Here is a 14007-nt window from a genome sequence, read left to right as displayed (position 1 = left end):
CTTAGAAGTCAGCTGTGAATCCCTGCAAGGACCTGACTTTCCCAAGTCCCCTTCCATGTCTGCACTGTTGATTAAAGAAACACACAACGTGAGAGTAGAAATTAAGTTTTATTTGGGGCAAAATGAGGACTGCAGCACAGGAGACAGCACCTCAGCTCTGAGAGACTGTTCCAAAGAGATAGTGGCGGAAGGTCAACATATAAGATTTTGGTGAAGGTAGAGTTTAACACAATCAAGCACTGACTTTATAAAAGGTTTTCTGTTAGTCATGAGGAGCTGATGTCACCATGAAGGGATTTCGTGTTTTTCTTGATATGAGGAGATGCAAGGATTGGGATCATTAAATCAGTTCCTGAAAATCTCTATCTAAAGACCTGTCCCACCAGTTTACCTGGAGCACAGAGCGCCTCACTCTGCACTCTGAACTCCCTCCAGGGTGTGTTGAAGGTCAACAGCGGCAGCAGCACAGGGTTCAGTCTCCACTGAAGCAGATGGCAAGTGCCCTTGGCAGGTGCCAATTTGTAGTTGACACTACTTTGCTTATTTAGGTCGTATATTTTTCTGCCTTATCTTGTCACCAAGCTCAGGTTCAGTTGCTCACTGTTAAAAAGCCAATACTCAGGAGACGCGTTAGTAGGAAAGGAAAAGTTGCTTTTTTCAGAAGGCAGCAATCTGGAGAGAAGGAGAACTCATGTCCAAAAGCCAATTCCTAAGATGCTTGATCACAAAAGTTTTTAAAGGGAAAATCATTTGAGGAGGAGATGAGAGTCTTTCTTATCTTCCACTTTGTGCAGATTTTCTCTGATTGGTTTGTGGTGAGGTAACAAGAAATCTTGTGCTCAGCCTGAAGTTACCATCCTTCACTGGTAGCTCAGTGGTAAAGTATCCGCCTGTCAATGCAGAAGACACCAGAGACATGGGTTCGATCCCTGGGTCAGGCAGATCCCCTGGAGAAAGGAATGGCAACCTACTCCAGTATTCTTGCCTGGAGAATCCCATGGACAGAGAGCCTGGTGGGCTACAGTCCATAGGGTCACAAAAGAGTCAGACACGACTTAGTGACTAAACAGCAACAACCTGTTAATTAATGTGGGGGCCTTAATTCCTGCAGAATAACTCAAAGGTATTGTTACGTGTATTCCTTGCAGAGGAGCCAGGATACTGATTTGTCACTGCACTATTGTTTCTTGACTGCTTCCCCTTTGTTTCTACATGCCCTCCTTTCCCTATTTAACAACTGTATGAATCTGTCCGTTGGAATTTAGGGAAGGCCTCAGAGGCTGTGCACACTAAGTTGCTTCAGTCATGTCCAGGTCTTTGTGACCCCAAGGACTGTAGCCTGCCATGCTCGCTGTCCATGGGATTCTCCAGGCAAGAATACTGGAGTGGGTTGCCATTTCCTTCTCCAGGGGATCTTCCCCACCCAGGGATTGAACCTACGACTCCTGAATTACAGGTGGATTCTTTACCACCAAGCCACCAGGGAAGCCCCAACAGAACTCTTAACCTGCAGTAATAGTCACAAGACTGAAACTGAGCAGGACCCTGTGGTGCTCTCCACGTACAAATCTTTTCCATGTTCCTTGTTTCTTGTTTGCAAGAAATAGACATCATTCAGCCTCTGAGACACAGGGGACTCAGGTCAATCCCTGGGTCGGGAAGATCCCCTTGAGAAGGAAATGGCAATTCACTCCATTATTTTTGTCTGGAGAATTCCATGAACAGAGGAGGCTGATGGGCTACAGTCCATGGGGCTGCAAAGAGACACAACTGAGCACAAACACACATACACACACGGTCAAGGTCTGTTGGAAGGAAGTCAACTCATCTGCCATCTTGGATCTGGTTGATTTTAATCAGTTTATGTCGTATCCTCAGGCTATGTCATTCTTTAAAGGTTGGGACCTGTCCCATTCCTGTCTGATCTGTGCCCTTCGAATTCACTCTTCCTTTATCTGCCCTGCTGTTTGGCCCAGAGGCTGACTGTGGAGTAGCCTTGCCCTCTGGCTTCCAGGTAAGTCTGGTGAGAGGAAGCCTTGTGGGAGATAAGAGGGAAGAGAATTAAGAGCATTTATCTCAGATAGTCTTTCTGTGGGGTCACCTTGGGCTGCCTCTGGTACCCTATTGAAGATCACTGCTATCTCCAGCCAGCTTTCTCTGTAGGACTCCCTTTCCAAGTTCCCTTAGTAGCTTCTTCTCCCAAGGCCAAGGATAGGATGGGATGAGGGAGGTGCCTATGATGCAAAAATACAAAGGCACTCGTTCTCACTTGCACAGTCCTGAGCGAATGGGTCCTTAAGTTTTGCAGTCTAGATGCCTCATTTCCGTTCCGTTCCGTCGCTCAGTCGTGTCCAACTCTTTGCGACCCCGTGGACTGTAGCCTACCAGGCTTCTCTGTCCATGGGATTCTCCAGGTAAGAATACTGGAGTGGGTTACCGTTTCCTTCTCCAGGGGATCTTCCCGACCCAGGGATCGAACCCGGGTCTCCTGCATTGGAGGCAGATGCTTTAACCTCTGAGCCACCATCCCACCCTAGTTTCTGCCCTGCCTGTACCGCATGCCTGGAAGTCTAGAGACATTTCGCTGTGACTTTAGTCCTGGGTTATTTCACTACCTGTAATGTTTCTCCCTGGGCTTCCCTGGTGAGTCAGTGGTAAAGAACCCACCTGCCAATGCAGGAGACGTGGATTCGATCTCTGGGTTGGGAAGCTCCCCTGAAAATGGAAATGGCAGTTAAGTATTCTTGCTGGGAAAGCCCATGGACAGAAGAGCCTGGCAGGTTACAGTCCATGGTGATGCAAAGAGTCCGACATGGCTTAGCAACCAAAAGAAACAATGTTTTTCCCTACACCCTGCCCTCATCTTTGTAGGTAGCCCTTTTATTGCGTCCCTATAAGTTTATCCCAGGTTGAATGTACCATCAAGCTCCTCTAGAACGCTGACTGCTATGATTGTGTACATCTTTCTATGTCACTTAGCATTTTTACAATATTTTTAACAGTGTGCCGCCTACATTTTAGTGGTAGTTTCCCCTGTATAAAATGTTATTTAGAAAAATCTAATTCTCTCGTTAGACTTATATGATTTCCAGACTACTACTATTAGAAATAATACAGCAAATATGTGGGCATTTCCATAAAGTAAATTCCTAGCAGAATTTCAGATTTAAACTGCATAAACATTTTTAAGGCTTTGATAGTTTTTATGTATTAAAATGTACCTAGTTTCAATTTCCATTCTTCAATTGTTAATGAGGTAGAACATTGTTTTAATCATATATTTATTTCTTATTTTGTGAATTACTTGTTCAGGATCTTTACTCATTTTTCAGTGGAATGATACTTTTTATATTGATTTATAATGGCTCTCTATAAATTACGAATATTGGTCTTTTGTCACCTGTTATAAATATTATTTCCTAGTTTGTTGCTTGACTTTTATCTTGTCTGTCAGCATTTAATAATTTTATGTTTGTGCTTGTGCATTCAAAAATTTCAGATTTTTATCGCAATAAATATGCTTTTTTTTGTTTTTATTAATATTTTTTCTTTGCTTTTAATCTTAGCAAGGCCTTTACTGTATAAATATTTTATATTGTTTTCTCATTCTTTTATAGTTTTGTATTTCATGTTTAACTAATTGAATTATCTGGGTTTCTTTTTTCTGAATAGTCAACTGTTCTAGTCTCTGTACTGTCCTCACTTAAATCCCAATTTTATCATCTATTAAATCTTCACTCACACCTGAATTTGCTCCTGGACTTCCAATTCTGTTTCACCGAGCTGTGACGGAGCCGTGTTCTTGTGACAGAACCGTAATGTTTCACTTACAGTAGTTTCACAGGAAAAATTAAACAGGACATGCTCTTCTCCCCTCCATACCCCATTAACTTTTCCTTTCCAAAGAATTCCTGGCCTAGTCAGTTACACTGATTCTTCCAAATGAAGTTTAGACTTTATTTTTAACTTGCATTAAAAATCAAAAAATTTTTTATTCAAATTGCTTTATACCTATAAATTCATTTGAAGATCATTGATATTTTTAAAATATTAAACTGCCCCAACTAGATATATAGGTATCTCTCCACTGATTCAATTTTCTTTAATGAATATTTCTTCAATATTAAAATTTTATCATTTTCTCCATATACATCTATGAGTTAATATAGATCTTATTTGTTTAGAGAGAGCTTCACTTTGCCAACAAAGGTCCGTCTAGTCAAGGCTATGGTTTTTCCCGTGGTCATGTATGGATGTGAGAGTTGGACTGTGAAGAAGGCTGATCGCCGAAAAATTGATGCTTTTGAACTGTGGTGTTGGAGAAGACTCTTGAGAGTCCCTTGTACTGCAAGAAGATCCAACCAGTCCATTCTAAGGGAGATCAATCCTGAGTGTTCATTGGAGGGGCTGATGCTGAAGCTGAAACTGCAATACTTTGGCCACCTCATGCGACGAGTTGACTCACTGGGAAAGACTCTGATGCTGGGAAAGGTTGGGGGCGGGAGGAGAAGGGGACGACAGAGAATGAGATGGCTGGATGGCATCACCGACTCTGTGGACATGGGTTTGAGTGAGCTCCGGGAGTTGGGATGGACAGGGAGGCCTGGCGTGCTGTGATTCATGGGGTCGCGGAGAGTCGGACACGACTGAGCGACTGAACTGAACTGAACTGAACTGAAAATAATATATCATAAAATTTGCCATTTTAGCCATTTTTCAGGGTACAGTTCTGTGGCACTGACTACATTTACACTGTTGTGCAACCATCATCATCACCCATCTCCAGAACATTTTTCACTTTGCAAAACAGAACCTCTGTTCCCCTTTCTCCCCTCCCCTCAGCCCCCAGCAACCACTTTTCTACTTTCTGTCTAAATGACTATTTTATGTACCTCATATGAGTGGACTCATACAGTGTTTATCCTTTCATGATTGGTTATTTCACTTAGCATAATTTCTTCAACGTTCATTCGTGCTGTAGCATGTGTCAGAGTTCCCCTCCTTTTTAAGGCTGAATGATATTCTATCATATGATAGAATAGATAGCTGTGTAGTATGTTGTCCATCCATTTATCTGTTGACATCCGTTCATTTACTCTGTCTGGGTTGCTTCCACCTTTTGCCTATTGTGAATAATGAGTATACAAACATCTCTTCAAGGTTTTGCTTTCAATTCTTTGGGGCATATATCCAGAAGTGGAGTTGTTGGACCAAATGTTAATTCTATTTTTCATTTTTTGAGGTACCCTACTATTTTTTATAAAAGGCTGCACCACTTTATGTCCCCACCGGCAGTGCCCCACGACTCCAGCTTCTCCACATCTTCACCAACGCTTACTTTCGGATTATTCAATAGCAGCCATCCTAAACGGTGTGAGGTGGTATCTCATTCTAGTTTTGATGTGCAATTCTCTGATGCGCTAGTGATGTTAACTATCTTTGCAAGTGCTTAGTGGCCATTGATATGTCTCTTCTGGAGAAATGTCTCCTTAAGTCCTTTACTCATTTTTGAATCAGGTTTGTTGCTGAGGAATAGGAGTTCTTTATATTTTCTGGATGTGAATCCTTTATTAGATTTGTGATCTGAAAATGTTTTATCCCATTCTGTGAGTTGTCTTTTTATTGTTTATAGTGTCCTTTGATGCACAAATATTTTTTTTATTTCCAGGAAGTTCACTTTGTCTATTTTTTCTTTATTTTTCTGTGTCTTTGGTGTCATTTCTAAGAAATCATTGCCAAATCCGATGTCATGAAGAATTGCCCTTATATTTTCTCTTAAGAGTTTTGCAGCTTTTGAGTTTACATTTAAATCTTTGATCCCTTTTAGTTAATTTTTCTATATGGGGTTAGTTAAAAGCCCAACTTCAATTCTTTTGCATGTGGATATCCAGTTCTCCCAGCACCATTTGTTGAGAAGACTGTCCTTTCACCCATTCAGTTGTCTTAGCACTCTTATTGAAAGTCATTTGACCATATGAGATCATAAACTTTGTGTCCTCCATGGTTTTATCTATGCTCATTGATTCATAAAGTTTTCTTGAATACAAAGCAAAATGAAGGTAACTTCTTTCTCAAAAATCTGACTCTTGAAAATCGTGCACTTGGCATTCAGGCTCTGTCTTTCCAGTTAGGTAAAACCTGTCCTGAAACTCAAAGCTGAGCAACTCTACTTTCTTGTTCTATCCTCCTTGTTCTACCCATAAAGTGGTAAAGGATGGATGTTGAGTTTCTGGGCTAGTAGGAGAAATCAGGAGCTACCTTTAATGAAAAAATGCATCACTTAATGTTAAATAAAATGTCCTGAAATTTTAGAAATCATTTTCTCATAAAATCACCTGGATCTAGTACATGTCCAAAAGGTAATTCCTAGATCATATTTTCAGTTTTTCCATTGTTATTTGTCTCTTTGTTTTATTTTTTTGTGAATTTGAATGCCTTACATATTCTGAAAAGCTATAGGTTTTATCAGTGTTTTCACATTGATTAACATAGTTTGTATGTGTTACTCATTTCAAGAATATCTTTTTGTATAATTATATCCCTTTCCTTAACTTACTGGTCATTCCTCTCTTTGACCTGCATCTGTCAGGGCTCAGTTGCAGAAAATAAAGTCCTTCTAACTGGGGTAAACCGAAAGGAAATGATGTCAGTGTGATAAATAGCATACAGAATGGTTGGGAAGACAGAAGAAATAGACTTAAGGTTGAACTCTCAAAGACAACATCTAAAGACACATATAGAACTTCAGTTCAGTTCAGTTCAGTTCAGTCGCTCAGTCGTGTCCAACTCTCCGCGACCCCATGAATCACAGCACGCCAGACCTCCCTGTCCATCACCAACTCCTGGAGTTCACTCAAACTCATGTCCACAGAGTCGGTGATGCCATCCAGCCATCTCATTCTCTGTCTCCCCTTCTCCTCCCGCCCCCAACCTTTCCCAGCATCAGAGTCGTTTCCAGTGAGTCAACTCATTGCATGAGGTGGCCAAAGTATTGCAGTTTCAGCTTTAGCATCAGTCCTTCCAATGAACACCCAGGATTGATCTCCTTTAGAATGGACTGGTTGGATCTCCTTGCAGTCCAAGGGACTCTCAAGAGTCTTCTCCAACACCACAGTTCAAAAGCATCAATTCTTCGGCGATCATAGTGAGTCCCTATTACGCATCCCGTCTCACCCCACCCCAATTTTTAAGCACTTTGTAAGAATCATCTGGAAAAGACTCTGATGCTGGGAAAGGTTGGGGGCGGGAGGAGAAGGGGATGACCGAGAATGAGATGGCTGGATGGCATCACCGACTCTGTGGACATGAGTTTGAGTGAACTCCAGGAGTTGGTGATGGACAGGGAGGCCTGGCGTGCTGTGATTCATGGGGTCGCGGAGAGTCGGACATGACTGAGCGACTGAACTGAACTGAACTGAACTGAAGAATTATCTCACTGGCATCTACCCCACAAGGTAGAACAAAAACAGACCATTGAGTTCATGGTTTCCATGGTCACCAACAGTTCTAATGGCAGGGGACCAGGCCCTGACATAACTACAGAGATCAAAGCAGAATTGAGATGTGCCACTAGGTCTTGGAGGTCCTAGCAAGCTGTTACCTAAAAGTTCAGGCTCAGTCAGTAGCTAATAACAAGAACCAGAATTCTGGACTGAATATCACCCTGGAATTGAATTGTTTTCTTGCTAGGAGAAACCTTAAGTCTGCTCTATAAAAATTAAAAATGGCCCTAAGATGTGGGCCATGTGACAGAGACTCATGGGTAGAGGAACCAGAGATCAAATTGCCAACATTTGCTGGATCATGGAGAAAGCAAGAGAGTTCCAGAAAAACATATATTTCTGCTTCATTCACTATGCCAAAGCTTTAGACTGTGTGGATCACAATAAACTATGGAAAATTCTGAAAGAGATGGGAATATCAGACCACCTGACCTGCCTCTTGAGAAACCTGTATGCAGGTCAGGAAGCAACAGTTAGAACTGGACATGGAACAACAGACTGGTTCCAAATAGGAAAAGGAGTGTGTCAAGGTTGTATATTGTCACCCTGCTTATTTAACTTATATGCAGAGTACATCATGAGGAACGCTGGGCTGGAAGAAGCACAAGCTGGAATCAGGATTGCTAGGAGAAATATCAATAACCTCAGATATGCAGATGACCACCCTTACGGTAGAAAGTGAAGAGAAACTAAAAAGCCTCTTGATGAAAGTGAAAGAGGAGAGTGAAAAGGATGGCTTGAAGCTCAACATTCAGAAATCAAAGATCATGGCATCTGGTCCCATCACTTCATGGGAAATAGATGGAAAAACAGTGGAAGCAGTGTCAGACTTTATTTTTTTGGGCTCCAAAATCACTGCAGATGCTGATTGCTGGAGGTGGGAGGGGGGTTCGGGAGGGGGAACTTATGTAAACCTGGGGCGAATTCATGTCAATGTATGGCAAAACCAACCAATATAATATTGTAAAATAATTTGCCTCCAATAAAAAAATAAATTAATTACCAAGAAAAAAAAAATAAAAGACACCTACTCCTTGGAAGGAAAGTTATGACCAACCTAGATAGCATGTTAAAAAGCAGAGACATTACTTTGCCAACCAAGGTCCGTCTAGTCAAGGCTATGGATTTTCCTGTGGTCATGTATGGATGTGAGAGTTGGACTGCAAAGAAAGCTGATTGCCGAAGAATTGATGCTTTTGAACTGTGGTGCTGGAGAAGACTCTTGAGAGTCCCTTGGACTGCAAGGAGATCCAGCCAGTCCATTCTAGAGGAGATCAATCCTGGGTGTTCATTGGAAGGACTGATGCTAAAGCTGAAACTCCAATACTTTGGCCACCTCATGCGACGAGTTGACTCACTGGAAAAGACTCTGATGCTGGGAGGGATTGGGGGCGGGAGAAGAAGGGGACGACAGAGAATGAGATGGCTGGATGGTATCACCAGCTCGATGGACGTGAGTTTCGGTGAACTCCGGGAGTTGGTGATGGACAGGGAGGCCTGGCAAATCACCCCCTGGTGATTCATGGGGTCGCAAAGAGTCGGACACGACTGAGCGACTCAACTGAACTGAACTGGAGAAGGGAACGGCAAACTTCTTCAGTATTCTTGCCTTGAGAACCCCATGAACAGTATGAAAAGGAAAAAAGATAGGACACTGAAAGATGAACTCCCCAGGTCGGTAGGTGCCCAATATGCTGCTGGAGATCAGTGGAGAAATAACTCCAGAAAGAATGAAGAGACAGAGCCAAAGCAAAATCCCTATTTCCTCATAAATATGTAATAATTACAAAGGGAAAAATAGTGAGTCTACAGTAGAGAATCCTGACAGAGACCACCTTAACCAAGTGATCAAGGTCAATATCAGCAGTTACAGATCGACATCCATCATATGCCCCCTGATCTGATGCATTGAGAAGGGGGTGCTCTGCTGCAGCCTCTTCAATAATGTTGACCTCAATCTAACCACGAGAAGACATTCTCCAAAATATCTGACCTGTAGGCTTCAAAAAATATCAAAATCATGAAAGACAAGAAAAGACCGAGTGTCTTAGTACATTCCAGCTGGTGAATACCAGACTGGGTGACTTACAGACATTTATTCCTCACAGTTCTGGAATCTGGGAAGTCAAAGGTGAAGTTGCCAGCAAATTGGGTATCTGGTGAGAATCACTTCCTGGTTCGTGATAAGTGCCTTTTCATTGTGTCTTCACATGATGGAAGGGGTGAGGAAGCTCTCTGGGGCCTCCTTTATAAGGGTACTAATTGCATTTATGAGGGCTTCACCCTCATGACCTAATCACCTTCCCAAAGGCTCCACCTGCAAATACTTCAGGGATTAATTTTCAATATATGAATTTTGGAGTGAGACAATTATTCAGCTGTAACTTAGGTGCTAACTAAGGAGATGTGACAACAAAATACATCATGGGACCCTGGAAGAGAAAAAGGGGGGTCATGTGAAAACTCATAAAATCCAGATACATTCTGTTGTCTAGGAGCATAGTTCAGTTCAGTTCAGTTCAGTCGCTCAGTCGTGTCCGACTCTTTGCAACCCCATGAATCACAGCACGCCAGGCCTCCCTGTCCATCACCAACTCCTGGAGTTCACTCAAACTCATGTCCATCGAGTCGGTGATGCCATCCAGCCATCTCATTCTCTGTTGTCCCCTACTCCTCCTGCCCTCAATCCCTCCCAGCATCAGAGTCTTTTCCAGTGAGTCAACTCTAATTCCTAGAGTTTTGTTTTTTTTTTAATAAAATTTCATTTTGGCTGCATTGCAGCATGTGGCTTTTCTCTAGTTGCACTGAGCAGGGGCGACTCTCTAGTTTCAGTGCACGGGTTTCTCATTGCTGTGACTTCTCTGTTGCAGAGCACAGGCTCTAGGGAGTACGGGCTTCAGTAGTTGTGACTCCTAGGCTCTTGAGCGAAAGCACAGTAGTTGTGGCACACAGATTTAATTGCTCCAAGGCATGTGGAATGTTCCCAGAGCAGGGATTGAACCTCATTGCCCCTGCATTGGCAAGTAGATTATTCTTAACCACTGGACCACCAAAGAAGTCCTAATTCTTAGTTTTAATAAGTGTTCTATGGCCATGCAAGGTGAAGCTGGATGTGGGGTGTATTACTTTTGTAACTTTTCTGTAAGTATAAATTCAACTTAGAAACAACCCGCAAAATCACAGGGGTGGGTTGAGGGGCTGCTCAAAGGAGAGCACTGGTGGGTCCCAGAGCCCTTCCTTGTGTTTGTCTCCATCTGGCAGGGCAGCTGCCTTGATGGTTAGTGTTTGACTTCTTCACCAACCCTAGGGGAGGAAGCTCTGGAGGATGGTCTCCCTCCGTATTCTCAGTACCTGGCACAGAAGGGCACACAAGGATGTGTTGAATGAATGAGTTGGATGGGATCCTGGTATCTGAAATGGAAGCAGAGTTGGCCTCCACTTCAGAGAAACTGACCAGGTGGGTCAGCCTGGTGCCCTGAGGCATCTGTGCAAGGAGTCAGAGTGAAGTGCAGTTGGCTCTGAGTGAGTCTCCAGGTTGTGCTGTCCCTCTGGGCTCCTTTGGGTGGTTGGAGGAGCTAGTGCTCATCTGAAAGATCTTAGAGGGGCCACTGGATCTCTGAGTTTCCTCCTGTAGTTTCCCCACTCTCTGCTAGCTTATTGTTTGTTTATTTTCTGATTTGATTTGTGTGTGTGTGTGTGTGTGTGTGTGTAGTCGCTCAGTCGTGTCCGACTCTTTTTGACCATTTGGACTATAGACCGATAGGCTCCTTTGTCCATGGGATTCTCCAGGCAAGAATACTGGAGCGTGTTGCCATTCCCTTCTCCAGGGGATCTTCCCAACCCAGGAATGGAACCGGCATCTCCTGTGTTTCTTGCACAGCAGGTGGATTCTTTACCCAATTGAACCACTGGGGAAGCCCATTTGATTTGTAGAAGCTCTTTATGAATTCTGAATATGGAGACTTTTTTTGCCTATATGCAATATTTTATATCAGGTTCTCTTGATGAAAAAAAGATTTTTTTGTTTTAAATATAATCCAGTCTATCAATCCTTTTCATATAGTTTGTGTCTTTTCTGTACTATTTCCTTCCCCATCTTAAGTCATAAAGATGCTCTCCTGTATTTTCTTCTGAAGGTTTAAGACTTTTCTATTTTAAATTTCATTTTTAATCCACCTGAATTTTGTTCTGGATAAAGTATAGTGTCATAATCTAATTTTATTTTTAAATATGGAAATTCAGTTGTGCTGGCAGCATTTATTGGATAGTCTGTTCTTTCTCCATTGACTCCAAATGTCACTTCTGTCATGTAAGGATGTTTGAATAAGCAAATAAGATTACTGGGTGTCTGCCATAGAAGATTGCTTAGAGCACACTCTTGGTTTTCTGACATTCTGCCCCTTTCATGACTTGGGCTATTTTTCAGTTCAGTTCAGTTCAGTTCAGTCGCTCAGTTGTGTCCGACTCTCCGCGACCCCATGAATCACAGCACGCCAGGCCTCCCTGTCCATCACCAACTCCCGGAGTTCACTCAAACTCATGTCCACAGAGTCGGTGATGCCATCCAGCCATCTCATTCTCCGTCGTCCCCTTCTCCTCCCGCCCCCAACCTTTCCCGGCATCAGAGTCTTTTCCAGTGAGTCAACTCGTTGCATGAGGTGGCCAAAGTATTGCAGTTTCAGCTTCAGCATCAGTCCTTCCAATGAACACCCAGGATCGATCTCCCTTAGAATGGACTGGTTGGATCTAAAATGATGATGTAGATAACTAAAAACAATGCTAAATAATTCTCATCTATAAACATAGAAATAAATTTTGGATAGTGGAAGTTCATTTGATTTCCCTTGCCCATTGCATGTTCATTTCAACATTCCTGACCTATGGATGTATCCATTCTTTGGCTTGCCTTTGAACTGGTTGTAAGGTCTTATCAATTCCTTTATTAATAATGAGTTAAAATATAAATTTTAACACGTCTTTGTATCTGCGTGAGAGTGATGGTTTTCCTTTTCTAAAAAATTATTCTTTATATATCCAAGACATATACTTTAAGAAAGCCCAAAGATGGGAATTCCCTGGCGGTCCAGTGGTTAGAACTCCATACTTTCACAGTCAAGGGCCTGGGTTCAGTTCATGGTTGGGAAAATAAGATCCCACAAGCCACTCAGAGACCAAAAGAAATAATAATAAAAAAACCCAAAGAGAAACCATTGGTAGGTAGCAACTTCTCACTTATACAAGCTCTTCCCATGTGAGCAGTTACAGTAGGATACAATTAATAAGTGTTTAGACCCATTCCTTTAGGATCACAGCCCCAGGTACAGAGGCATGTTTTTTGCTTATGACAGTGCTTTGGGTAGGGCTTCCCAGGTGGTGCTAGTGGTAAAGAATTCTCTTGCCAGTGCAGGAGACAGAAGAGATACAGGTTTGATCTCTGGGTCGGGAAGATCCCCTGGAGAAAGAAGTGACAATCCACTCCAGTATTCTTGCCTGGGAAATCCCATGGACAAAGGAGTCCATAGGGTTGCAAAGAGTCAGATAGGACAGAAGCAACTTAGCACACAGACAGTGCTCTGGGTGACTGGGGGGAAAAACCAAACAGAACACATATTCTGATATGTCTCATAAGCATTACAAGGAAACTTCCCAACATTGAAATAATGGTAGAATCAACACTGAACATCTGGAATGAAGGTGCTTGATTCAACAAGGCAGAAGATAATGAAGTTTCCAGAAGTTGCCATCATCACCCATGCATTCCTCAATAAATATTTACTGAGCACCTGCAAGTGAAACTGTTGGGTGGCATTTTGAGGGCACTCCAAGGAGCTCCAATCCTTTATGTCTCAGCACAGAAAGAATTCAGTGAGAGAAAAAGTGATAACTAAGAAATGATTTATTAGACTAGGACATTTGTGAGGCTTATAAGTTGGTGGGCTAGAGGATGCCGTCCCCTGAGAAGTTATTGGGCTAAAGTTTTATAATCAAAGGAAAAGTGGGGCAGGGGGAAAGACCACTTTCTCCATCATTTTTGAGTAGACATTATGCTTCCATCATTGGCTCCTCCTTCATTGGGTAGAATAATTTTCTTGTCCCTACATGGTCAAGACAAGACTGTCATGGCACTATGGAAATATTATTTCAGGCCTCAGTACAATGAGGGCCTTTACTTTGAAATTCACCTTTGCATAAATGATTTCTTTTTATGTGTGCAGAGAGCATATCCTAGGGATCATTAACTTACTGAGCTCACTGGGCAGGATGTGTTCTCAGGCCACTGTTATTTTATTGTTTGGGGGCACATCTCATGCATCTGTTGAATGGTTTTGTTGCTAAGCAGGCCTGCTTGGTTTTGTGGTTAAGCCAATCTGCTTTCTTAAATGATCATTAACTTACAAGGGTCTCCCATATTTTTTCTACTTACAGTCCCCCAGTGGTATTATTTAATCACCTACTTTGTTCCTTTACTCTGTTCCTATCACAAGTGCTATGTTCAGTCTTAATG

The sequence above is a fragment of the Moschus berezovskii genome, chromosome 7, assembly GCF_049115385.1.
Source record: "Moschus berezovskii isolate FMDL1 chromosome 7, NW_MosBer_1.0, whole genome shotgun sequence".
Classification (NCBI taxonomy): domain Eukaryota; kingdom Metazoa; phylum Chordata; class Mammalia; order Artiodactyla; family Moschidae; genus Moschus; species Moschus berezovskii.
Note: the sequence above shows the minus strand (reverse complement) of the source record.